The sequence below is a fragment of the Galeopterus variegatus genome, unplaced genomic scaffold (assembly GCF_000696425.1).
Source record: "Galeopterus variegatus unplaced genomic scaffold, G_variegatus-3.0.2 Scaffold1260, whole genome shotgun sequence".
NCBI classification, from domain to species: Eukaryota; Metazoa; Chordata; class Mammalia; order Dermoptera; family Cynocephalidae; genus Galeopterus; species Galeopterus variegatus.
Window position 1 is genome coordinate 181,880 of NW_007727371.1, and position 24,814 is coordinate 206,693.

Genomic DNA, 24,814 nt, shown 5'->3' on the forward strand with positions numbered 1-24,814 from the left:
TGTTTTGGAACTGAAGAGCTTTGTTTATTTGAGATGTTGATATACTATAGTTTGAAGCTTGATGGAAAAAGAGAAAGAACAGAATAAAAGCACACATTTATATGAAAAGTCTTCCTTTAGGATAAGTGAGTTGTTCTTTATTTTACTTTATTCATTTTCATTTTAGAAATGTACTCCAAAAGTTTTCAACTAGATGTTCCTTGTGTTATTCTTAAGGAGGTTAGTAGTACTTCATGTAGAAAGTTAAGCAACCACTTAAAAATCCCCACACTATAAGTAGGAGGTAAAAATAAGCAATTCAGATCAAAAGTGAAAGTCATACAAAGAAGGTTTGGGAGATGTATATTAGATGTGATATGAATGTGCGTCTTCTTGGATCACAATATGAGAGAAGTACAGGGATTGATTTCAAAATGAAGAGAGACACAGAGGGAATACAATCTAGAGGAGTGTAATTGTTTTAGAGTATCGTGACTTTAAAGATAAAATATCAGTTTGGTAGTAAACCAACATTCTTGGGCTGTGATGCTGATTCTTTTGGGAAAAAAATTAAATCAAGCAAACATAAAGGCATTTTATTCCACTGTCTTTGGGGAAAATACAGTTACAAGTTTGACCTCTAAGTATTGTTTTCAGAATATTATGGGCTTCATTGATCATGCATTGGAACAGGATCAACAGCTTTGGCATGTGGTGGACACTTGTTCGTTGCTGAGCACTCTTTGTTAGACATCATCAGTGATTTCAGAAAGTCTGAGTGTGGTTCACCTGCTTTAAACGAAACCAGTGAGGTCACCAGTACTTACATTACTGAGGACGAGCTGAAGATTAGCAGCTTTTCAAAATAAAAATCAGAGACTATCATCATTGGGAGGTGGTGCTCTGGGTTTTAAAAGGATTTGGACACACAGAAGGATCATTACTATATTCCTAAGTTATTAAACACACATTTATGTTAGTTTATATTTTCCAAATGCAAAAATAAAAATCATTTCTTAATTAACATGTATTAAAGTCTTGCCTCGTTAACCACATATTTAAAACAGTTTTGTATCACTTGCAAAGACAATTTAAAATATCAGATTATTGAATTTCCTCTGTTCCCATGTCCACCCGCCCTACAGCTGAGATTAAGTTGTCTATTGTCTCATAATTAAATAAATTAAAAAGTGTTATTTTCCCATATATCAAAAGTTGAAGTGCAGGGAAATGAAGCAATTTGTGCATATATACTCATCAATCTAGTGTTAAGATTCAAGAATTGAACTATGATTATTTAAAACCTAGTCTGTATTTGTACAGCGTGCCACGCAGGCAGCATGCTGTTAAAAGAAGGAAAATAATAAAAAAATATTAGCTTTGAGTTGAATAACAAAGGAGAACCAAATGGAAACTCATGCACTCACCAAGAAGGACTGTAGTTCACGCTCCCATCTATCACCACCAGCTGGCAGATGGGCTCAAGAATCATGTAAGGCTCCTTCAGTGCCAAGTTCTCTGCTTATGCAGCAGTCTTTGTCCCTGCCATCCAGGGAGGGGAGGACAGGGAGTTACAGCTTACAGTTCCACATAGCAGCTCATCACACTGTTAAGGAAACTGCGGGGTTAGCCAACAAAATGGAATTCAAATTTGGAATCAGACCTCACCTGATATATTTTAATTGATTGCTATGTGATTGTCCATCTGTTTATAATTTGAATGTCTTTTCTTTGTATGAGAAATGCTTTTGGACAGGGTGGGACCTGTGCTTCTCTCAATTTCTATATGGAAAAAACTATTTTCTATCTTTTCATTGCTTTGCTGAGTAGCTTTCAACAAGCTTTTGGAAAAAGTCTGGATCTAGATTTATGGTATCAACTGATGCTGTGCTAAAACAATGGGGTATTTTATGGGCTGTAAAGCTCTTATTATTAAGTAATTTTTTGGTTATGATCATTTTAATAATAATAGCAATAAACTATTTTAAAGGTTGGAAGGCTAATAAACCTTTTAAAATCAGTTGGGATTATTTAAATTTGATTTACACCTTAAGGACTAAATCCAAAATATTGTTTGGCTATAGCTATAGTTCTATGATTTATTTAAATGTCACCATGTAGATGATTTACAGAAATTGATGCAAGCTAGAATAATGAAGCAAAATTACTGGGCCCTAAAATTTCTAGAAACGCAGAATATTTTTTTTGCATTTAAAATATCATTGGTCCAACTTTGATTCTCTTTCTAAACCTGACTTTTATCAGTTTTTAATCAAAATTTTGGCAGTTAAAATAAGAATTTGGAGCTGCATTTCTTAAGGAAAAAGAGCAGAGATTCTCAAATTTGGTGTATCAGAATCACCTGGGGAACCCCAGCCCCAGCCCTAGCCCCAGCACAAACACATGGAATCAGAATCCAGGTTTTGGGCATCTTTTTTTTTTATCTCAAGTTGCTCAGGTTATTCTGATGCACATCAAAGTATGAGAACAAGTGAATTGGACCAGCCCAAAGTCAGATCCTCTCTGCACTGCCTATTTTTGTAAATAACGTTTTACTGGAATTTTACAAAAATAAAAAAATGTTATTTACACACCCATAATTTTGTATTGCCTATGGCTATTTCACACTACAATGGCAGAGTTGAGTAGTTGTGACAAGGACTGTATGGTCACAAACCTGAAAATATTACTCTCTGATCCTTTTTTTAAAAAGTTCGCCAACTTCTGAATTAAATGGGTGATATAAAGAGAAATAAATTTTTTGCAGATCTGGTAATTCTCATTCATTCATTCATCCACTCATACATTCATTTACCTAGACAAATAGGAACTAAAAATCATAGAAACATTCATGGGGTTAGAAAGGATTTTAGACATTACCTTTTAATATTCTCTGAACCTTTCAATTGTTTCAACCAAAGAAAAGAAAAACTAAGCTCAATAATATGTTTTTAAAAAATAACAATTTGATGAAGGTTTTGGAGATTTAATGATTTTCCTGACTTGTAGTAAAATGACTCATCACTAAGTTAAGCTCTGCAATATCTGTAGTATCATAAATTTAGCAGCTCAATTATTGAAGTAAAATTCAAATATAAGAAAAAGTAAATATGTTCAGAAACATATTCACCTCAAAAAGTGGATAATATTTTAAAAGATTATAGGGGCTTAGAAGTGTGTTTAAACTCAGCAAGGCAGTAAAATGGGGAAAGGAGCTAATGATCTTTAAGTCTGCCTAGCCAAAGACAGCACATCATAAAACAAGGATGCTTTCTGGTGATACAGTACAAGAATGCTCTGTACACAGTATGAAGCATCTTGAAATGTGAATAAGTTGGAAGAAGTTCCAAAAACAATAGATATGCTCAAGTGAATGGGAGGACTGAGCTGCAGCAAGGCTTTTGATTTACATAGCATGATTACTCCAAGGTTTGTTCAGCCCTTCCCCAGAGCTGGGATGGCTTTTTCCTCCCAGCGCCTGCAGGAGATGTTGAATTGACATCACAGGCAATTGTCAGCAGAGAAGAGAGAATGACTGCAAGGTTATCAGAGGAGTTAGAGAAGGGAATTAGGTCCTTACACCTTGTTCATCATGTCATTCACTCCCTTCTTCAAAGATCTTCAATGACTACTTATTCCTAAAGGGATTAAAGTCAAACCAGAACTGGCATGGTATCACCATGTGTTCTCATGATTATTATCCCATTTAATCCTTACAGTTCCCTCATGCAAGTCAGAGGAGGTGTTAGTATTCCCATTTCAAGGGTACATATGTTGAGGTATAGCTGGTTATACAGCAGTAAGTGGCTGAGTCAGGGCTAGAACTCATGTCAATGAATCTTTTCCTCTGAGTTAGACTTGTTCCTAAAACATGCCCCCCCCATACATGTGGAATGCCACCCTGGAGTTCTAGTTCAGTTGTCCTCTCTGCTAGTAAACCTTTCCTGAGCTCCAATCCTCAGTGCTCTCTTTCTCCACCTCTGAACTCATGTGCTTATGTTGACACACTCTTTTTCCTTAGAGTCCTACCATACTTCGTGGCATCCCTCGCCTTGTTGAATATTTGTATTGCACATTGAGATTCCTGAACTGCTCTTTAATTTTGCACATGTGGATGTCCCATGACCCCAACAAAAATGCATGCTCTTTGAGGGGGTGTCTATGTACCACGTATTTCTTTTCCCCTCCAGTGCCTCGCAGGGTGTATAATGAAGGTGGGGCTCAATAAGCATTTGTTGGACAAATGATTTCATTCTCATGCTATCTCTTTATATGATTAAGACAAATGAGAGGAAACTGAAAAAGGGAAACCATGTTGAATATCACAAATGTGTTTTCAATAGCAAACATTTCGGTATCGAATTAAAGTATTCCAAGGGCAGCAACTGATGCTCCACATTTAGCCAAAGCCCGGAGCCATGAGGGCTAACTGATCTTAAACTGGGCATAACATAAACTAGCCCATAAGAAATTAAGACTTGGAATATACACTGATAAGACAACCCTTTTGTACCTTTTACTTCTCAGGCTAGCAACTCATAGGTAGTTGGCCTAACAGGGAGAATGAGAAAAACAGTGTTTTCCTCCCAAAACTCTGGCCTTGCCATATCCTACCTTCCTGAGGTCAGGGCTACTCCCTGCTTTCCTGGCCTGAGACAAGGTAAGCCCTGCCTTGGAGCTTCTTCAAGGTCTTCTCATCTCTGTTTATGGAATTAAGAACTAAACACAGTCACCTTTGGAAAACTTGGTAAATAAGAAATAAAGTGCATGGGCTTATCACTCACAGTTTGGGTGCTTCCTGCAGTGCAGGCTTGACTAAGCCCACATGATGCCCACTACCTGCCACTCTCACTTACAGCCAGTGATCCCTCCTCCCATGTCTCTGTGTTGTGCATTTCCTTCCCAGTTGCCCAGACCCTCCAGGACCAGTGCATGAAATGATTCAGGGCTGATCTTACCTCCCACGCTGACTATACTTGTGATCAGAGTTCTCTGGGTTTCAGAGCCCCAGGCAGCTTAGTCAGTGCTATGTGTCTATACCATTTTTTCATAGTTCCGCATGAGTACATTGACCAAGTTAAAACTAAATGCCAGTTTATACCTATTGACATTGATGACTTCCTCTCAATTTACTAGGTCCTTCCATCACAGAAAGTGATTATATTAATCTGAGTGCTACCTGGGAAGTTGAAAATTATGTGGTTTTTATTACTTCTGCAAGAGCCTCTCAATTATATTCTACACACACATTTCTTCACTTAAGAGTAAAACAGAGCTATGTAAAGTGAGCAGCGTGTTTACAGTAGATCCCTATGGCTTGCTATCAAATTAGTGGCAAATCAGTATTATAGTAAACAGAGGTCAAAGATCAAACCCACAATTTCACATAAAATTCAAAACACGAGATGCAAAATACAAAATAGAAGGCTCGTGTCATGAGACCATCAACTATTCTTAAAAAATAATCAAAACCAGGAAAAGATGAGAGGAAACAAAATTTAAACATGATTTTAGTCCAGAATTTGATGTAAAAGCGAGACCTTACAGAGATCTTTTTAAAACCATGACAACTGACTATATGTCACTCATCTTAAATGGAAACACACATCAAAAGGTGGCAAGAACTAAGATTTAGCGACTCCCATATTCTATTCATGGACTTGACACTGACTTTGGCAAGTCAAAAATCTGTCTTCATTTTTCACTCTGAAAAGCAAGGTGGAAATTATTGTTTTACTTCTCTTGATGGACAGCTCTGGAGGGAGTCATGCTAATAAGGAGACAGTGGTAATTCTCTCCTAGATTTGATTAGATGTATTTTGAAAAGTCAAATGATTTAGTAGCATGAAATTGTACACACCACACCCTATTTTTACTGTATGCAGCTCTCCACTCTCGGCTCCTAAGCAGGAAACTAGAAGAATCTCATTTATTCCATGTTAAAGTGTTCCTTGAAAATAAAACAAAAAAAAAAACCCCATTAAAATTGATTGTCATTTAGGGCCGGCCCGGTGGCGCACTGCTACAGTGCGCCGCTTGGGAGTGCTGGCGGTGCTCCCGCCAAGGGTTCGGATCCCACATACAGACCGGTTCCCGCTCACTGGCTGAGCGAGGTGCGGGCGCGACACCTAGGGTTGTGATCCCATTGCTGGTCCCGGTCCGGTACGGGCGCGACACCTAGGGTTGCGATCCCATTGCTGGTCCCGGTCCGGTACGGGCGCGACACTGAGGGTTGCGATCCGTTGCCAGACACGAAAAAAGACAAAAAGGAAAAAAAAAAAATTGATTGTCATTTAGACCATAAAATCAAAGTCCTAAGTTAGTCAGTAGTTCACACCTATTATTATTAATCCAGTATTAATTAATATTGAGTTAAAATATAACTTTTTACTGAATGCTTAAATGAATGGACTAGGTCAGATGATAAATACTATAGGGGGAAATCAAAGCCTTTTAAAATAGAGTTAGAAAGCCCTAAAAGAACTATAAATATTTTTTAAAAACACTAGTCAATAATTTTAATTACAATGCTGCTTATTAATCCATAAGTATTTGCTTAATCAATGCCACCAGATGTCAGTATATCCTGTGTGATTACCACTCAGTTCTCAAACTGTCCAGAGTTTTCATTCCAGTTAATGAAAATGATGTCATGGCCAAATAATTAAGGCTCTCTAGAGGATTATAAATCCTGTTCCTCAGCATTGGTTATGTTTTGGTAGAGGCCCCTCAGTTGAGATGCAAATTCCCAACTTGCCAATAAATCTCAGCATTGAGGTTCTTGAAAGCAAGAATATCATACTCTGAAAAGGATGTGTGGTCATGGAGCTCAAATAGCACCTCGAGGAACACAAACTTGAGCACAGCTTAAGCAGGTCAGCTCTAGACCTCTATTTCTGTGACTTGTCAAGCCCATCGGCCTTATTTTTCCATTAAGGAAATGTCTCACTATATTTAAGTCAAAGGAGTTATCAGCTGGATAAATGGAATTTTTATTAACAATTATAGCTTTTACTGAATATATGGTGGGACATTCACTTGTGTTAGCTTATTGAAACAATAAGAAGTTGAGACAGAAAAAAAGTTTAAAATGTTTAAAGTTTAAAAGCTTGGGTGTGCCTCTTTTTGACAACAGGAAGGATTTAAACTTGCTTATTAGCCCCGAGCTCTTAAACCTTCCAGAGTTCTCATTTCAGTTAACAAGTAATAAAAAAATTAAGGGTCTTACTAAACTTGACAAAATTTTGCATTTTTAAGTTATTATTAAGCAACAGCTGTTCAATTCTTTGAAAGGATAGATCTGGGAGCTTTTTAAGAAGTAGTAAGGGTTACATTTAAAGTGTTATTTAATAGTATACCTTTAATTGTGAAGTATATGTGCATTTTGATAACCACGAATTCTACAAATGTTCAATATCCCTGGTACTTTGCTTGTTTTCAGGGAAAGTAAATTATACATCAACAAAGTCCATGTTGGAACTTCACATTATAAGGTCTCGCTGTGGGGATGGTGCTGGGCATGGTTTCTGGCGACAGCATGCAAGGCAGCTCCAGGCTTCCTGATGCATAATGAAGAATGCACATTTTATCTTGGGAATAGAGGGTCCTCTTTTATCCTGCAAAAAAGTAAATTATACATCAACAAAGTCCATGTTGGAACTTCACATTATAAGGTCTCGCTGTGGGGATTGTGCTGGGCATGGTTTCTGGCGACAGCATGCAAGGCAGCTCCAGGCTTCCTGATGCATAATGAAGAATGCACATTTTATCTTGGGAATAGAGGGTCCTCTTTTATCCTGCAAGTTGATATTACTGTAAGCTTTACCCTTGAAAAGAAATGCTTTCAAATAGTAATCTTTAATAGAAGAAAAATTGTTATAATCTTGGTCCTTTAAGACAAGAGGAAGAAGAGTTATGCAAAATTTCTTGAACTCTACTTGCGAAAACATTTATACACCTGCAATTGTGTTGGTGAAAAGGTAACTGAATTCTTTAAAAGTTTATCTGACTTTAATATGTTTATGAAATTTGCTACAAACAGAGCTTCCTCTCTCTCCAAATGCACATGCACACATATTATTTCTTTGGTGCTCAGAGTTTGCTGAACTAAATAGTTAAGGATTCTCTTCTGAACCATGTCAAACAGGAAATTTTAATTTGATAACATATTTCATGACACAGACGCCCAAAGTCATTGGATTTGAATATTTGTCCTCATGTACTGTTGGGAAAATAGAATAGTTTGGTCAGGGACCTCGCCTTGAGTCCAGTTGGGTGTGGTTTTAGCACATCCTTTGTAAGCAAATTGTGTGTTTGTGTGGAGTTAGTGCACATGTGCACCAATGTATCTTTTTAGTTTTGTTGCTATTCTTGTGTTCTTTAGAGAGAGAGAGAGAGGAGTTTTCGTGAAGCAGGCGGGCAGGCATCTGCCTTGGGCATCTGCCCTGCGCAGCCATGCTTTCCAAACTATGGCTCCAAGGACCTTTTGGCCAGTTACCTAGCTCATAGACCTGCATGTGAGGGGTCTGGTGACCCAGTCTGGTATGCAAGGGGTCTGGGGACCCAGCCTGGCATGTGAAGGGTTTGTGACCCAGTCTGTGAATGGGCTTGAGGGATCTGGGAGCTCCAGACCCAGCCCTAGCTCAACAATTGACCCAGTTGGTGCAGGATTACTGGCAGGTAAAAGAGCCTGACAACTAGTGTGGTTGCCTAGCTTTACAATTGGCATCATGAACAGGATTAAGAGCACTACAATTAGCGATGTTGACAGGATTCCAGACATTAGAGCCATGGCACCACATGTACCATCATAAAACCTTAGAAATCAGAAAATTTTACCTAGTAACTGAAAGCAGATGCTTCACAAGTCACTCTTAGAACAAATCTTACTTGTCCTTGAAACTTCTCCTATGAAAACTTATTTCACAAAATACAGGGAATTCCACCCATTCATTCCTCAGGCCCCTGGGCATTTTCAGTACTTAATTCTTAATAATAATAGTTTTATTGTAAACTAATTTATTTTACTCAATAAAACTGGTTTCTAGACCATAACTAATCTACCCAACAGGCTTTTAGACAAGTAGATGGCAGGTATCATTAATCATTTAAAGCTGGAAACAGAAAACAGGAGCAAGTAGAAGGCATTTCACACATACCACCTCATTTATTCTTCATACAACCTTATGAGGGAAGGAGTGCCCTTTCCATTCTGACCAGTGAGGAAACTGGCTCAGAGAGGTTAATTAACGTGTCCTAGGTCACTATCTATTTAAGTAGCAGAGCCAGGATTTAAACCCAAATCTGTCTGACCAGAAACCATACTCTGCCCAGTCCAAGATGTTTCTGTTTAAGTCACTTATCCGAAATTACATGATGAGGGATAATAGAATTAAACATAAAACTCAGTGCCAATGCACTGGATTATGTTTGAACAGAATCCTCACAATAAAGTCCAACAATACAACTCCTACTCACTAGCCAACAACTCCCTAAGTTTTTTCACTCTTTTATTGCTAGTCTGAATTTATTCCACATATTCAATATTTGGACTAAATTACGGGTTTGCTTTCTCTCGAAACCCCTAAGCCATTCTGAGAAGGTCAGTTCATAAATCACTGAAAAAATAAAATGTATAGAAATCCCAGCAAGGACTACCATTCAAACATGGTCTTAACTAGAGATGCGCCATGGATATAGTCAGCAGGCTTCCATGTGCCCATGAATCAGTTTAAATCCGGGCATGAAGAGGAAACATGGACTCAGAACCTTCACCTTGGCTCAGTGCTCCAAATGTCTTGTTCTCACTCTGTAGCTCAACTTTCCTTCGTTTCTTATCTCTAATTAAAAACCATCATTTCCAAAACAAGAGAGAGAGAAAGAAGAAAACACAGAGGGCATGTAATTTTAGTAAACTTATGTGAAGTTGATATTGCATTGACAGGTCTAGGGTCAAACAATTGACAGATTTTAAAATTCAGTCTGATTTATTCAGGATGGATTTCAATAGACTGAGGTGGTACCAAGTTCTTAGACCTCAAAACAATGGGAGCAATGGGAAATACACCTCTTTTCTAACCAGACAGCTCTGTTTGTTTTTAACTGGATGATTGAGACAGTTTCTATTCTCGTGTCAAAATGATGATCCCCAGTGTTTTGGAAAAGTAATAAGATTCTTCCTGGGGCCAGTTTGGAGCCAGTTCTCAAAAGATCACAGAGAGCCTTGGGCGAGCAAGGCTCCTAAGGACACAGCACTTGCTGAGTAAACATGGCCTAATGGCCACCATTTTGTTCTCAGGGGCATGGAGAACATGAGTAACCAGGGAAAGTGGAAAGGAAAATAATTTCACAGGGTTGCACAAGTATTATTGCTTTGTTTCTCACTGGGGAAGTTCATGAAGTTTAAGACACCATCTTAATCTGGGTGTTCACTCTGCAATTGGTCCTATGGGGGGTATTCAACACTTCACCCAGCCATAACTTTTAAAAGTTGTCTTGTAAAAATTCCAGCTATTCTGACACAATGGAAGAGAAACTCTCATTCTTGTGTGTTTGCATACTCAGTGCAGGAGATGAGGGTTTACCCTGGTTCATCTCTCACGGGGCCTTTAGTTAGGAGTGACCCAAAGCCCAGGTCACTGTACTTGTGTCACTGTGGAGGGCCTAGACTTCCCAAGGTCGGCTGCAGAGCTGATGTTAGATGGTGCCCTGGATGGAGCCAGAGATTTCAAATACTGCACATCTTCTACTTGGCTGGGAATCTTGGCTGGGAAGAAATAACTGACTTTTGCAAATATATGTACTGACAATATAGTCTGTGCATTAAAAGAAATTTTTTTAAGATACTCAAATATAGGAGTTTGAAAAGTTTGAAACATACCAAATAATTCTCACCCATTTTTTTTAATCACATCATAATATTTCAAAATAAATGAAAAGAGATCCTTTCTCTTTTATTTTTGTAAAGTGTTTTTTGGTCAATTTATAATCAGCATAATATTGCTAACATTATTCCTCCTCTGACTCCCCACTGTCATAGCCCAAGTTTATAATCTCAACATTAATAACAAAATAATAGAACTAAGTAGTAGTTATTATTCATTGATTAATTTGTATGAACCACTGTAACAGGCTGAAGAGAAGTGACTTCATTTTGTTAAACTTCTTTTTTTTTTTTTTTCCTTTTTGTCTTTTTTCCTGCCCGGCAACGGATCGCAACCCTCAGTGTTGCGCCCGTACCGGACCGGGACCGGCCACGGGATCGCAACCCTCGGTGTTGCTCCTGCCCCTCGCTCAGCCAGTGAGCGGCTGGTCTGTATGTGGGATCCAAACCCTCGGCGGGAGCGCCACCACGCTTCCCAAGCGGCGCACTATAGCAGTGCACCACCGGGCCGGCCCTAAACTTCTAAATTAAAAAGGTTTTTTTTCCCCTTACTCTTGTAACCTGAACTGCATAGCTTGCAGCTGGACATTAAAATATGATGATTCTTATTCACATGATTGCTAGGGCATAATGACTTTTGCTCACACTGTACACAGAATAATTATAGAAGAAATTACTAACTCAGATGTCCATTCTTTACTAGCTTAATAACTAGATCTTTTTGAGGTTAACAGGAACTGAATCTGTGACTTGACTTCATGGAGGATCGTCACCCTGAATCAGCTCCCACCTGAGAAGAAGTTCTTTGATGTTTATTTGATGCCTGCACATCTCTGCTCAGGTCACTGTGAATCAGCCCCCCTACCACCTGTCCCTATAAAACCCTTTGGCAAGTCTGGGAAAAGGGGAGATGGTCTTTGAGACATGAGTCCACTATTTCCCCAGGCTGCCAGCTTCCTGATTAAAGGCTACCTTTCCTTGTACCAACATTTGTCTCTCAATTAATGGCTACTGAGCGGTGAGCAAACGGACCTTTGGGCTTTTGATAACACCATCACTGTACTGAGAATTTTATATACATTATTTAGTTTAATCTTCACAACAGCAAGTAAATAAGTAAATAAATGAAGTCAACACCAAGTGCTTACTATGTGTGATGGGCCATGGGATGCTCAGCCTGGGCCACAGATAAACGTTGTTTCAGTGTAAGTCTGTGAGGGTGTTTCTGGAGAACTGAACTGAGTGAAGCAGATGGCCCTCCTAAATGTGGGTGGGCCACATGTCATCTGCTGAGGGTCTAAACAGAAGAAAAAGGACGAAGATTGAATTTGCTCTCTGCCTGATTACTTGAGCTGGGACATAGATCTTTTCCTGACCTCAGCACTCCTGCCTCTCAGGCCTTGTGACCTGGACTGGAATCTACACCATCTCCTCTCCAACTGTCAGGACTGTGGACTACACTACTGGCTTTCCTGAGTCTCTAGTTTGCAGATGGCAGATTGTGAGACTTCTCAGCCTCCATAATTAAGTGAGCCAATACCATGCCTATCTATTTATCTATCTATCTGTCTATCTGTCTATCTACCTATACCTCCTATTGGCTCTGTTTCTCTGGAGAAGGCTGACTAATAGACTATGTGTCAGAATTATTCTAATCATTTTACATATATTAACTCATTAATCCTCATACTCCTCATTAGTGCTATAAGCTAGATTTTTACACATTTTACTCATTTTAAAGACTATTCTGTCCACTTTACAGTTGAGGTACAGATATCATCTGACAGACTTAGAAAGATTCAACAAGTTGGCCCAATCCTTACATTTGGACTGTGTGGACTATTACATTAATTTCCAAGATGGTGACTCTTTCTTTCTTGCCATTCCTTCATTTAGAGATATCAGACTTATGATATCCATTTCCTTCAAACCTTCAATGGCTTACCATTTCCTCTAGAGTAAATTCCAAACTTCTTAGCATGGCATTGAAGGTCCACCGACGTTGGCTCTGGCCTTGAGTCCCATCAGCTCTGCCATTTACTCTGGGCTGTGACCTCCTTCTGTGGCATCTCTCAGCTTCACTGCATTCTTTGGTGCCTCTGGGCTATGCATGTGCTGCTCAGGCCACTTCTCCCCAGCTCTACCTACCATTACTACTCATTCTTATGCCCTATCATTTCTCACCTGAATTCCTGCAGTCACCTTCAGACTGGTCTTCCTGCCTCTACTCCTCCCCTCCAATCCATTCTCTACTCAGTAGGCAGAGTGATCATTCTAAAATGCGAACCTGAATGTGGCATGCCATGCATATGGCCCCTCAATAATTTCCCATTGCCAGGGGAATAAAGTCCAAATTCCTTCAAAAGACCCTGCTTACCTCTCCAGCCTCATTTCTCACTGCCCTCCTAAATGGGTCCTTTCACCCCTGGGCCTTTGCACAGAAAGGCCCGTTTTCCTAGAATATTCTTCTTTGGCCCTCACCTGACCAATGCCTACTCAGCCTTCAGGTCTAGGCTGGGATGTCATCTCCCTAGGATGCCATCCTCAACTCTTGCCCCTGTCCAGTGTCTTCTGGACTGGCAGCACACGGGGCCATGCAGTGTGCCAACACTCTGCCAACTACTCACTGTTGTTCTTGTCCCACTGTATGGACATGGCCTGGTGTTTTCCATCTTCCAGCACTGGACTCTGCATTTCCTAACTGACAGGACTGTCATCTTATTCACTATTGTTGCCCCAATGCCTGCCATACAATAAGAACTCAATAAATGTCCAGCAAAGATGTGAACAAATGAACAGATGGATGAATATCGGGAATGACTGCCCTGTCTTCACTTCCTGATGAAATCCTTGCTTTGCTTCAAAAGTTGGCTCCAACCTTAGCTCTCCTCTAAAGCTATCCCTGCCTTGTTCCCCCTGTGGAATTAGCAGTGCCCTTCTCTGGGCTCTCCTGGAAATGTGTTATAAAATATACAGTATATTTAGCAGGACTACGAATATGGTCCTGCCACATTATAAGCTCTTTGAGGGTAAGAATTATATTTTTACCCATTTCAACCTTAGTTTCTGGTACAGGGCCTGGCACTTAGTAGACTGTCAATAAACATTTGTGGAATTGAATACTGTATTTCACATTGCCTGTCCATTTACATCAGCTGAGACTTTTCATGGAACCATATCATCACAAGAGAAAGAAAAGTGGAGGATACAAAGAGAAAAAATTAAGCAAGATGTAGCATTGTGATGAAACAATACACACCACCCAGAAAAGCAGCCAGCATTCTGCTCCTGGGGCTCTCTGCTCCCTCCCCCTGGGTTGTCTCACAAGCATAGTCTTTATGCTCTATCTTGTCTCCACTGACTCCCCCACAATGGGTCTGCAGCCCAGCACATGCTCAGCCACTCAGAGAGCAAACAGTGGGTTTCCCCCACTATGTTAACACTCACTATTGAGCAAAAGCTATATGCAAGCAGGTGGCAAGCCCTCAGAGGGCTGAACCTTGATGTCATATGACACGTCGATGTAGGGCTCCACCGTCCCAAGCAGCTTCGTCCTCAAAAAGAGCCAACTCACTCCTTCCCCCTGACTGTGTTCTGTCCAGTCCATACCTTCATTTGGCTGGAAACTCCCTCCCCTGGGCCACTCAAATGCCAGCGTGGACACTATTCCACCCTAGGGGCACACTTTTCATTCGTTTGTCATGCCACTTTTGTCTGTTTGGACAAGTCCCCCTCTGCAGATGCATTTTCTGATTGCTGTTTCTGGGAGTTCTTCAATCCTCGTTGATTAATCTGGTTTTTCCTCAGAACCAGTTTCTCTAAATAATTTCTTTCACCTCTTCATTCCTATGTCCACTGGTTCCTTCCTCCTCCCCCCAGGTCTTCTGCAGATGGTCCCTTAAGCCTCTCAGTCTCCCCTCAGTTCACTCAAACAAGCATTTACAGAGGGTCCACTGTGTTTTAGGCACTGGGGATAAATAAAAATAAAAGACAAATAGTGCCTGCCCTCAGAAGATGTGTCCTAGACACACAGAAACACACACAATATACAGCGCTTACATGATAATGGCTGTTTGTACAGGAGATTTTCCCCCAAAGTGGGTACTGTGATAAGGATTTGGATGCCTCTTGTTTGGGAAGTGTTCCAAGAAAGCACAATGAGGGAGTGAGAGAGTGAAACAGAGGAGAAGGAAAAGCCAGTCAAGAATGTGCTAATAAGTGAGTGAATGCTGTGGGCGACTGGGCTCAGTCCTGCTGGGAACCCTCGGAGACACGGTGCAGAGCACCCTTCAGAACCATCTCCTTGTGGAGTAATGAAGCTGGCGTGTTCATCAGTGAATTCCTGTCTCTTGTGGGCTAAGGGCTGCTTCTGGAGCATTGACTCCTAGGCACTATCCTGTCTGAGGGTGACATGCTCCTGTGGCCAGAGAAAACCCTCTGGTCCAGACAGATGTTTGGAAATGAAGTCACAGACATGAACAGGAATTGTCCACTGGATCTCCAAGTGGTTTCTGGGGTAGCTCCAAGGGATATGAGTGAGGAACCAACAGCACCTGTTACACAGAAACAGAAATACATGTGTGGGGGGTTGTATTGTAGATCAGGAAAATGTTCGTAGAGGTGCTGTCTTAGCAAGGTTGAAGGTGAATAGGAATTCTCTCAGGTACACAAACAGGGGAGGTGTTTCAGGCCAAAGAGACATTTTGCCCACGGGCTTGGGGATGTGAGCTAGCATGCTAATGTGGAATATCCCACGCAGTCGGGTACAGACAAGCCTGAGGACGAAGAAGGGGACAAAGGGTAAGGTGAGATTGGAGAGGCTTAATAGCATTTGCATTACATCGTCCCCATGCAAAGAGACAAAATCCACAACAAAATGGTGAAGGGGTTTTTGTCATCAGGGCCAACACTGACAAAACTCTTCACCATTTTCCTGATCTGTGATACCCTCCGCCCCACACACGTATTTCTGTGTCCATGTAACAGGTGCTGGTTATAAATTGAAGGGATATTTGGGTGAACAGGCAAGGAGATTCAACTGTAATTCTAGTATATCCCCTGGATCTATGGAACATATTTAAAATCCTGAACACATTTTAGCTTCTGGCGTTTTGTTTTCCTTCAGTCTGTTTACTCACTTTGATGGAAGGAGCGATTTCCTTTTCCTGAACTTTTCAATTTTATTCTAGTCATTAGCAAAGTCATGTGAAATAAAGATCTCAAGGAAAATGTGGCATTTTCATCTCTTATGAGGAAGTGTAATTTGGGGCTCAAGGAAAACGGAGCCTGTGTTATTGACAGAAGAAACCCGACCCTCACAGGGGAAAAGAGAACAATATGGATTGGGATACTCTTACCTCAAACATATATCACTGTGCTCAATAAACAAATAACCCAGGAATGTCAACAGTGGGGAAAGCACAATTAACAGACCATGACGATCGTATTCCACCGATGCATTTCATCTGGGTCTGAGGTGCTCGACTCTCCGAGTAATTCACATAGCAGAGCTCTGGCTGTGCCCCGTGAGCCACCACTAATCCTTAGCGGCAGCCTTTGATGATCTTTCTCCATGATATTGTGTTTTAGTTAATTGCTTTTCTGACTTTTAGAGTCTTTTTATTGCCTGTAAGTGCACATTCTCCTATAATACTATGTTTTTATTTGATTTTCTTAGTCCTCTCAGGCAGAGAATGACTGCTAAATAAAACCCAGAACCCTGTGGCTTAGGAACCTTTGGCAAGTTGATAATCAAACATTTTCAGACACTAAATGGAAAAGAGATTTTTTTTTCCTGTCCATCCTATTAAAAATACTCTATTGTAAATGGTGTTATTTTTAATGTCCAGAAAAACTATCAAGGTGATAACCTCCTCAAAGGCAGGGACTATGTTTTGTGTGTTTTGAGTATAACTGTTCACAAAGTAGATGCTCAATAAATATGTAAAGATTAACTGTTTGATTGAGGTGGATCAATTAGCAATTAGACATCTAGCAGCCTCAGCCACTGGGAACCCAGACACAAACAAACAGACCTCTAGATAGGATGTAAAGATTAACTGTTTGATTGAGGTGGATCAATTAGCAACTAGACATCTAGCAGCCTCAGCCACTGGGAACCCAGACACAAACAAACAGACCTCTAGATAGGTATCTTTATTTGACTGAGTCATTAGTAAGGAAATAAGTATCACAAAAGCTCACACGCTCATCTCAGTTCAGATCTGGTCAGTAAACATTTATTGAGTGTTTGGTGCAGTGGGGCTAGGACACAGGTGATAAGACACAGCCTCTACTCTAAAGGCACTTAAAGTCACATAAAGGGACATCGGTGGATAATTTCAATGCAATCAGGTACATTCTAAGACACAGGGGCTTAACCAGTTCTGTGGGAGCCCCAGAGAGGGGCACTAACCCAGCCTTTGAAGGAGGTAGGAGCAGGGTTGGAAGGTATGATCCTGAGCTGTGTCAAAGGACAACCAGAAGGTGGGCATGTGCAGGGTGGTGGGTAGTGAAGGGGCAGGGTAGTGTCAAGGATAGTCCAGGCAAAGGAATAGCATGCACAAACTCATGAAATTGTGTATTGGCATGATGAGGGAGTGGGGGGCATTACATGTGATTTGATGGTGCTGGGACTGGGGATGAGGGAAGACGAAACTGGAGGGATGGAGGGGCCAGGTCATGAAGGGCCTGCACCCCTAGCAGGGACTGGGAAACTTCTTCTACATGGGGAGGGTACTGAAGGGGTTCAAGCAAGAGGGTGAGGCAGCAGATTTGTGTCTTGTGCAGCAAGAAGCATGGATTTAAAGAGCGGAGGCCAGAGGAGAGACTGTCATGACACTCAAGAGAGGAGGTGGTCAGGGCTTCTCTAGGCAATGGAAGGCGGATTGTACAGAAGCAAGAAATGGAGCAGGATGGCCCAGGGAGAGCCCATGAAGGCTGGGTGGACTTTGAAAGATATGTCTGATCTGTTGACACGCGAAAAATATTTCTGCCTCACCTCTGTGCTACTCTCTCTCTCTCAGATTTATGTTTTATTTTAGGTAGAGAAGGTAAGTTATCTTGCAGATATTCATTGTAGAGGCCTTTGTGTTTTAAAGATTGCTAAGTTTGTCAAAGATGTGAAGTTGTTTATTAAAGAGGGAGCAGCTGGTTTCCCTAAAGGGTGGAGCTGCAGGGATCGGGGGGAAGGGGGGCAGTCCAGATTTTGAAAGGAAGAGAGACCTAGTTTCCTAGACTCAGTGCCTCTAAGATGGCAGAGGCTGGGAGGAGAATGGTCTGACTCAGAAAATTATATCTGATGTGCTTAATACCAGTAAATCAGGAATACTCGTGAAATTGAGGACAAAGCTAAGATCTGAAGTGCAGGCGAAGGTACTTGGAATTGAGCATATCAAGAATTCATAAGGCTAGTAGTGTGTTGCATGGGCCATCCACAGAGCCACTGAAATGTCCCAGAATGAAGCAGGGATTCAGTCCACCCCTAAGATTTGTGCTGCCTTGGCAAGTGTACAAATGGAGGCGCTGCCTTCTCTTCCCAGCCCCAACCCTGTTTCATTCTGAGATGTGGAGCAGGGAGGACAGGACAGGTGGGGCAGGCTTGTTCCACTGCCTGTGTGACCTCAGGGACAAATCCAAGCTCTACCCACACCCCTCCAACCTGTAGCTACTTGCTGCCCCTGAGAGTGCACACACTGGTAGCACTGCACTCTCTGGAGCACAGACCCATGGAGAAGGCCCTGGAAGTGGGCTCGGGACATCTGGGCAGGCACTCCCAGGATCCTGGGTACCCAGAACATGGTCTTGAAAGAGGGGGCATGGACTCTCTGTGGGACTCTTCCCTTGGGCCCTTGGACTTCTTGTCCCTTGGATATCAAGGTCCTCTAAACGATGGGGCCCAGGGTGTGAACCTTGGTGGATCAGGTCTAAGGGCAGTAATGGTGGGATTGAACTGGAGACAAAGGCTACAGATCAGGGCCGTGGTCTTCAATTAGTGTGTGTGTGTGTGTTGAGGACGTGTGTGGCAGTGACAGAAATAGGGGAAATAAAGAGAAAGAACTGGCTTAATCCAACCCTATCACCTTAGAATCAAATGAAATGTAAGGTTACTGCTCTAGCAGATTGACTTTCTGTTTTTTTCTGGTAACTTTCAGTTCCTGCAGAGTTAAAACACAAGAAAGCAGAGTAGGAAATGCTGGGAGATGACACACTGAGAAGTGGTAGCTGGCAGCAAAAAAAAAAAAAAAGAGAGAGAGAGAGAGAGACAAAAGAGTCCCCAAATAGAAAAACACATTAGTTGGGGGTCATTTAGTGCCAGGGCAAATAGCTCTCCATGCCTCTAAAGCTCCTCAGGACACAACTGTGTTACAGCCTGGAACAATGATAAATGTACTTTTAGAAGTTTCCATTTTTGGAGAAAAGCATTTGCATTCAGTTGTCTAAAAACGCATTAATTTAGAGCTCCTCATTCTTCAACAATTCGGGCTGAGTTTGATACTGATGCAGCTCCCATTTGATGTGAGCACAGGCTTCTTGTCGCCTCTGATCTGGCTCAGATTGCCTGACCGAGCTCTGATGTTGCCCTTCCTCCTCCTCTTCCTCCTGGAGAATTCCACCTGCCCCTCCTCAGAGCTGCACTGCACAGCCCATTGCCTGGTCAGGCAGCATAAAGTCAGCTCCATTAATTTAAGCCCAAAAATGAAGTGGCAATTCTGCTGTTATGCCCTAGTTCACAGGCTCATTATTAAATTGTTATCAGAGCTTCCGATGGGACTTTTAATTCTCTTACAACAGCTGGCAAATGGCAGCAACAGACGCTCGCATTCACTGGAGCGGCTTCCATACAGGCAGTGGAGAAGACAGAAGATAATAGATATTAGCAAGGAAAGGTCAGACGCCCCCTCCTCCCCAGCTCTCAACCCTGGAACATCTGGGCTTCCATTCCGGGGGGCTCGTTGCAACTCACCAGGAGCTGGGTCTTAGCATGGCACCTCGAGAGGTGTGGGCCTAGGAGAGCTCTCGTGTGGGCTTTAAGAGCTCACTCTAGCTCACGGTGGATTCCCACCTGCTCTCAAATTTTCTCCTTTGAAGGTCAGCCCTAAATGCAGGGTGAAGAAAGGGCCCCACCTCATGCCAACACTATGCTTAGCCTCTTTCCCTTGAGCAGGAGAGGCATGGCGGACTAGCCTGGAACCAGACAGTCATCTACAGTACAGCTCTTATGGACAGGGGTGCTCGGTGCCAAACGGCTGACTGACAAACAAGCTCGGGTAAGTTGGGGCCATCTTGTTTGTACACGCATGTGCATGTTGTGTCTCCATCTATATCTCCCCAACACTCATCTGCAGAGTCAGCACCCAGGCTCTGGGGTCAGTCCTGTTATGAATGGGCAGATGAAATAAGATGATGATGATGGTGGGTGGTGGTGGGAGGAGGAGGAGGAGAGTTGACATGTTTTACAGCCCCACTCCGTAGTATCAAGTGCTTTGACATTATCTTGCCATTTAATATCTACAACTCTTCTGTGAGTAGGAATTACTAACACCCCTTTAGAGATAAGGAAGCTGGGCTGGGAGAGATTATGTAATTTTCCCCAGATCACTGAGGGCGGTGGGGTGGGGGGTCACAGAGCCCAGATTCTAACCTAGCCCATGCTCTAACCAGTGTCAGGCAGTACTTCCTATAAGGCACCATGGGCACTTATACTTTGTACTGTAGGGGGCTCAGTCACACTCAGTTTTCTCATGGTCCAGCTCTGATCTTGTCCCTTAATTCTAAAAGTTAGGCTTTGTCTTGTTCTAAGTGACCAGTCTCCTCATTTTAGTTCCCATTTCTGGTAACTGTGCTCTTATCTAATTCCCCTGAATAGGGTGCCTGTCATACTCAGGACCTCCATTTCTCTAGGACAAAAAACTTGTCTTGATCTTCTCAGTACTGGCCATGAGTCCTAGCTATTGGATGGGTCCCCCAATACCTTCTTCTAGATTTATAGACAATTATCACTTTCTTGTTGCCCCTGCTGCTGACGACCTGCTTATGTGATCCACACTGCCTTTCTCTGACCTCTACATGCTCCTATCCTAGGCCTACCTGCAAGCTTTTGGCAATCTCTGGCCACTGTGTAATGTCTCATCAATGTCCCCTAGGTTTAAACCACTCTAGGAGGCCCTGAAGCATTTGTACCTAACCTACAGCAAGCCTGAACTTTCCTAAATGGGTGCCAGAGAGCCTGAACCATGCATTTCTGCTTCTGCCATAACCAGGGCCATCCCCCAGCCTTTCCTTACAGGTCTGCCTTTTGGAAGCTCTGCCCACCCACTGGGTTGGCAATTAATGACCTCACCCAGCTTCTTAGGCACCTTCTCTTCACTACTGCTGATCCTAGGGGCTCATCTGTAAGCTTTCTCAAATGCGTTTTCCATTATTGATTGAGTATATAAAGGAGGAGAGCTTTATTCATTAGTAATTCTTCCTTGGACTGACTTGCAAGAAAAGCATTCAGAGCAAGGGAAGAATACAATTCCCAAGAGTCCTCCTAGGGGCTCATCTGTAAGCTTTCTCAAATGCGTTTTCCATTATTGATTGAGTGTATAAAGGAGGAGAGCTTTATTCATTAGTAATTCTCCCTTGGACTGACTTGCAAGAAAAGCATTCAGAGCAAGGGAAGAATACAATTCCCAAGAGTCCTGCCAGCTTTCCTCTGTGGGGAGCAAGGAAGACAAGGGACTACGGGGCCACATGTTTTCCAGCTCTCCTAGCACAGCCTGGTAGGTGTTTTCCCACAAGTTATGCTGTGAGCCAAGATTACAAAAATATTTTTTATGGTCAGCATTCTGCTTAAAGCTGTGTTCTACAAAATGGTTCTTCTAAGGCTATTTGTCTACACCTATTCGCTGTGGCGGGCTCTTACAAACCCATCACTTATAGTAGTGTTGCAGGGCAGTTGAAATCCTGAATTCCATCTCCAAGGTTATAAAGGAGGCATAAAATAAAAGATATATCAAACATTTTGAGACCCTTAGAAGCACAGAATGTAAGAGTTGAAAGTCCTAGTATCTGTGAGAATGTGGAAATAGGCCATTTTAGTTTAAAACAAAACAAGACATTGCAAGTAACTGAGTTTAAGTGGCTTGAGATCTATGTATGCTGGATCTAGCAATGTATGTTCAAATGACTGCAGGTCCTCTCGATTCTCATAATGAAAAAGTGAACTCATATTTATTGAGTAGAAGTAAATAAAGCAGCTCTTTCTTCCCTGCCTTTCCCAAATAGCAACACCACTCCTTTATCTGAAGGCATCGAGGAACTATCTCGTGGTTTTCTCCATTTCATCTGAGTAGGAATAACACTTTTCACTCCCCTTTCTTGCTTTTGGTCAGTCTAGGGCTTTACCAATGAGAAAGAGTTCCTTTCAAAATATTGGACACCAGATAATGGGATTTTGAGGAATTGGTAGTGGTGGCAACTGGGGAAAGGCTGCCCCCCCCAAAAAAAGCCACCTGAAGCCTGGGATAAGAATCCCCTGAAAGGATTAGTAAGAACAGTATCTGATGCTCACATAATGCTGGAAACAAGGCACACTAAGGCTGTTCCAACCAGGCATGCAAAGAGGCAGGAAAACACAAACTATGAAAAGAATAATCAACCAATAAAACCAATCCCAATTGACACAGATGTTAGAATTAGCAGAACAGAACAGCAAAACAGTTTTTATCACTGTGTTCTATATTTCAAAAGTTAAATAAAAACAAAGAATATATAAAACTTCTAGAGATGAAAACTACAATGTCTGAGATTAAAAATACACTGAATGGGATTAATGGCAGGAAGGAAATGATTAGTTGAACTTGAAGATACCTAAAATGAAACACAGAGAGAAAAAAATTTTTTTTAAGTTAAGAGAGCATCAGAGAGCTCCAGGACAACTTCAACAGCCTAATGTCCATGTAATTGGAGTTCCTGCCCAAAAAGAAATTTGAAGAAATAATATTCAAAATTTTTACAAATTTGATGAAAACCATATCCTCAGATATCCAAGAAGCTCAATGAATACCAAGCACACAAAACATGAAGAAAACTATATGACAATATACCAAAATAAAATCGCTCAAAACCATTGCTAATGAGATGATGAGATAATCCTAAAATTATCCAAGATAAAAGAAACTTAACATTCAAAGTAACAAAGATAAGGATAATAGAATTTTCCATGGGAGCAATGTGAGTGAGAAGCCTACATCAATCCAGAATTCTATACTCAACAAAAATATCTGCTTTCAAAAACAAAGGTGCAATGAAGACTTTTTCAGACATAAAATTCTGAAAGAATTCATCACTCGCAGGCCTACACTAAATGCTACAGCAAGTCTCAGGCAGAAGAAAAATGATATCAGATAGAAGTATGGATCTGCACAAAAGAATGAAGAACACTAGAAATGGTAGCTACACGTGCATATGTGTAAAATGTTTCCTTATTATTTAAATCTCTTTAAATGTAATTGTATTTTTAAGCAAAGATAATAGCAACATATTGTAGGGTTTATAATATATGTAAAAGTAAAATGTATGCCGACAATAGCACAAAGTCCAAAAGGAAGAAGTGGAAGTAAGGTTTTCATACTGTACGTAAAATGCTATAATATCACTTATAGGTAGAATGTAGTATGTTAAAGATGTATTTTATGGACTCTAAAGCAGCCACTAAATAACAAAGCAAAGAGTTATAGCTTATAAGCCAACAAAAGAGCTAAGATAAAATCATAAAAGAAAAAACACAACAACTCTGAATTAACCCAAAAGAGAACAGAAATAGAGGAAAATGGAACAAAGAATAGATAGGACAAATAGAAAACACATACAATGATAAATTTAAATCTACCCATATCAACCATCAATTGCATTGAATATAAATATCTAGACACCCTCAATTAAAAGGCATTGTCAGAGTGGATTAAAAACACAAGACCAACTAACTATATGTTGTCTGTAGGAAACACATGTTAAATATAAGATATAAATAGGTTAAAAGTCAATCTTGTCAAGATGTCAATTTTTTCCAACTTGATATATAGATTCACTGCAATTCCAGTAAAAATCCCCACAAGTTATTCTGTGGATATTGACAGACTGATTCTAAAATTTATTTGGAGATACAAAAGACCTAGAATAGCTAATATAATATTTAAGAAGAAGAAAAAAGTAGAAGGACTGACACTACCTTACTTTAAGATTTACCATGGAGCTACAGTAATCAAAACAGTGTGGTACTGGTGAAAGAACAGACAATTAAATCAATGGAACAGAATAGGGAGCCTCGCAGTAGGCCCACTACATACAGTCAACTAACCTTTGACAGAGGAGCAAAGGCAACACAATGAAGCAAAGATAGTCTTTTTTTTCTCTCTCTTTTTTTTTTTTAGTTTTATTTTATCATTACACAATGTAAACATTTTTCTGTTGCCCTTTACCAATCAAAGATAGTCTTTTTAACAAATGGTACTGGAAGAACTGGATATCCAAAGACAAAAAGATGATTCTAGACATAGATCTTACACCCTTGATTAATCAGAATAGATTATAGACCTAAATGTAAAATGCAAAACTATAAAACTCCTAGAAGATAAAAAAAGGAGAAAGTCTAGATAATCCAGGGTTTGGCAATGACTTTCAGATACAACACGGAAGCTACAATCTATGAAAGAATTGATAAGCTGGTCTTCATTAAAATTTAAAATGTCTGCTCTGCAAAAGACACTGTCAAGAGAATGAGAAGACAAACCACAGACTGGGAGAAGGTAATTGCAAAAGACATATCTGATTAAGGACAGTTATGCAAAATATACAAAGAAGTTTTAAAACTGAACATTAAGTAAACAAACAACCTGATTAAAAAATGGGCAAAACAACTGAACAGACACCTCACCAAAGGAGATATACAGATGGCAAATAAGCATA